At 34.8% G+C, this 3,975-nt stretch overlaps 1 non-coding gene across 1 annotated transcript; it reads left to right on the top strand.

Annotated features, from left to right (window-relative positions):
• Positions 1-579: 579 nt before the first annotated feature.
• Positions 580-683, top strand: LOC112774502 (small nucleolar RNA R71). The gene has a single exon (XR_003188990.1). It is a non-coding gene; the product is annotated as a small nucleolar RNA R71 (small nucleolar RNA).
• The last annotated feature ends 3,292 nt before the right edge of the window (positions 684-3,975 follow it).

The following is a 3,975-nucleotide window of genomic DNA, read 5'->3' on the forward strand; positions in this document are numbered from 1 at the left end:
CTAGAGAGACTCTGGTCAGAATTCTCTGTCTATTGTTGAGAAGATGATGGAAAAGGCTTGCTATTGCTAAACCTATTTCTTCTACCATTATTGTTGTTGAAGCCTTGTTGAGGCTTCTATTGGTCCTTCCATGAGAAATTTGGATGATTTCTCCATGAAGGATTATAGGTATTTCCATAGGGTTCTCCCAAGTAATTCACCCCTGCTATTGCAGGATTCTCAGGATCATAAGCTTCTTCTTTAGAGGAAGCCTCCTTAGTACTGCCTGATGCAGCTTGCATTTCAGACAGACTCTGAGAAATCATATTGACTTGCTGAGTCAATATTTTGTTCTGAGCCAATATGGCATTCAGAGTATCAATCTCAAGAACTCCTTTCTTCTGAGTTGTCCCATTGTTCACAGGATTTCTTTCAGAAGTGTACATGAATTGGCTATTTGCAACCATTTCAATGAGTTCCTGGGCTTCTTCAGGCGTCTTCTTCAGATGAAGAGATCCACCAGCAAAGTTGTCCAATGACATCTTAGACAGTTCAGACAGACCATCATAGAATATGCATATGATGCTCCATTCTGAAAGCATGCCAGGAGGACACCTTCTGATCAATTGCTTGTATCTTTCCCAAGCTTCATAGAAGGATTCGCCTTCTTTCTGTCTGAAGGTTTAGACTTCCACTCTAAGCTTACTCAATTTTTGAGGTGGAAAGAACTTTGCCAAGAAAGCATTGACCAGCTTTTCCCAAGAGTTTAGGCTTTCTTTAGGTTGTGAGTCCAACCATGTCCTAGCTCTGTCTCTTACTGCAAAGGGGAAAAGCATAAGTCTGTAGACCTCAGGGTCAACCCCATTGGTCTTGACAGTGTCACAGATTTGCAAGAATTCAGCTAGAAACTGATTAGGATCTACCAATGGAAGTCCATGATACTTGCAATTCTGCTGCATCAGAGAAACTAATTGAGGCTTAAGCTCAAAGTTGTTTACTCCAATTGCAGGAATTGAGATGCTCCTTCCACAGAAGTCAGAAGAGGGTGCAGTGAAGTCACCAAGCATCTTCCTTGTATTATTGGCATTGTTGTTATTTTCGGCTGCCATGTCTTCTTCCTTTTCGAAAATTTCTGTCAGATCCTCTCCAGAGAGTTGTGCTTTAGCTTCTCTTAGCTTCCTCTTCAAGGTCCTTTCAGGTTCAGGATCAGCTTCAACAAGAATACCTTTGTCTTTGTTTCTGCTCATATGAAAGAGAAAAGAACAAGAAAGTATGGAATCCTCTATGTCACAGTATAGAGATTCCTTGAGGTGTCAGAGAAAATAGGAACAGAGGGATAAGGTAGGTAGGTAATCCTAACACTTCCATATTTTATTTTTCTTTTATTATTAGGTCTTTTAGAATTTTTAGATGCATTTTCTAGGTTTGCATATATGTATAATAAGCTTAGTTAAAATAATGAAATTATCTAAGAAAAACATTCTTAATAGGGCATTGACATCCCAATTGATCTGAGTAAAAATTTTTCCTTGAACTTGCTTGAATTATGCATTGTGAAACATGTTTTTGAGCTAAGAACACACAACTTTGTGAGTTTTGAGCCTAATTGTGTGGTTACATCATATAACCACTTATTTTCATTCTTGTGTGTGATTATTCTCTTTCTATGATTGTAGTCTTTGATTTGTTGGATTCTTTATGTCCATTATTCCATGTATACATGTATTTATATGATTGAGGCCATCGTTTCATTTAGCTTACCTATCCAAATAGCCTACTTTTCATCAACCATTGTTAGCCAATTTTGAGCTTATTTTAATCCCCTCTTGTTCTTAATTTTAGCATATTACAGTCTCAAAGCGAAAAACAATAAATCTTCTTAATTTGGATCTTTGATTAGCTTAGGCTAATGAGTGTGTGTATCATTCAAGTGTGGAGAAACTTGGGACATTGGTTGAGGTAAAAGTATGTTTTGTATTTTCATTGAAGATCTTGGAAATTGGGTACATACTCATGCATTAAATGTTAAACTATATGCATTGATGCTCTTGTATATATTTTTAGTTTGAAAAGAAAAAAATAAAAGAAAAAAAATATACATATATAAAAAAATGAATGAAAAAGAAAGGAAAAGAAAAAGAAAGCAATAAAAAAGGGACAAAAATACCCCAAAGTAAAGTAATAATAACAATGCATATGTGTTGTGATAAAAAAGAGAATGCATGAGTGTGTGAAAAAGTGAAGAATGGGTAATTAGGTTTGTATTTGAATTGTATAGGTTGTAGGTCAGGTGAGAGCTTAAGTTAATCAAATATTCAAATTTCAAGCTCACTTAGCCATATATAACCTTACCTTGACCTAGCCCCATTACAACCTATGAAAAGACCTCATGATATATGTATGCATACATTGAATAATTGTTGATTGTTAGATGAAAAATAAATCTTAGAAAGCATGATTAGAGGAGAATTGAGTGAATCAACTCTAAACACTTGAGTGACTAGAGCGGATACACATCCGGTGAGGGTTCGATTGCTCAATTCTATGTTTTCACCTATTATTATTTCTTTTCTTGCAAGTTTGTAAATTTCTTTTAATAACTCAATTCAATTATGGAGTTGATTTGATCATGATTGCCTTAGCCCTCGTATTTGTATATGTATTCTTAGGAATTGATTTGTTTTGACCAAGTAGTTGTATGCACTTAGATAGATTGCATGTAGATAGATTGCATATAGGTTTAAGTGTATGAGAACATGCTATGTTTTCACACCTTGAATAAATGTTCATACCGTTTCTTATCCTTCTTGATTTAGTATGAGAACATGCTATTGTTTAAGTGTGGGGAGGTTGATAAACCCCATGTTTAGGGTTTATCTTGTATTGAAATTAGAGAATTTTATTAACTTTTCCCACATTTATTTATTAAAATAGCATGGTTTTGTAAATTCTCCTTTAATTGTGATTAAGAGTGAAAACATAATTTTTAGGCCCAAAAATTGATAAATTTAATTCACTTTAATTCCATTCGATGTCTTGATATATTTGTTAAGTGATTTCAGGTTTAGAAGGCAAAGATTGGATTGAAGGAATGAAGAAAAAGCATGTAAAAATGGAGAACTCATGAAGAAATGAAGGAATTGCTAAGTTGTCAATCCTGACCTCTTTGTACTAAATCAATCATAACTTGAGAACAGAGGTTCAAACGAGGCGGTTCCAGTTGCGTTGGAGAGCTAACATCCGGGGCTTCAAAATGATATGCAATTTGACATAGTTGCCTTACAGTTAGGTGACGCGTACGCGTCACCCATGTGTGCGCATCGCAGGATTAGCGTGACTCACTTAAAGGCAACACGTGACCAGCAATTTTTGAAGGGGAATGAAAAAAGTAGTCATAGTTGAGTTTTCATCATATTTTAGGTTAGAATTCTAGAGAGAGAAGCTCTTTCTTCTCTCTAGAATTAGGTTATGGTTCTTAGGTTAATTTCTCTTAGATATAGCTTTTAATTCTTGCTTTAATTTAGTTTCCTTTACCATTTCTTTTTCCTACATCTTTGCTCTCTTAGCTTTATTTGTTATTTCCTTTATTTTGTTATTCTCTTGTTCATGGACTTTTGTTCACTTTGATTTCAATTAATGCAATTTATGTTTGATGTTCTTATTGTTTAATTGCTTTGCTGTTGTTGTTTTCATGCTTTGGTAGTTGTAGATCTTACATTTCTTACAATTTTACCTTGCTTTCCTTTTGTGCCTTCTAAGTGTTTGATAAAATGCTTGGTTGGATTTTAGAGTAGATTTTCTATTCTTGGCTTGGGATGGTAACTTGGGTGACCTTGAGTTGCTAATATCCAAGTGATTGATAATTGGTGTCCATTGACACTAGCTTTCACTAAGTCAATTAGTGAGTGGCTAGGACTTATAGATTGGGATTGATAAAGCTCATTTAACTTTCATTCACTTATTAGAGGATGACTTAATGGGATTGATCCTTGCAAT

This window comes from Arachis hypogaea, chromosome 18 (assembly GCF_003086295.3).
Source record: "Arachis hypogaea cultivar Tifrunner chromosome 18, arahy.Tifrunner.gnm2.J5K5, whole genome shotgun sequence".
Classification (NCBI taxonomy): Eukaryota; Viridiplantae; Streptophyta; class Magnoliopsida; order Fabales; family Fabaceae; genus Arachis; species Arachis hypogaea.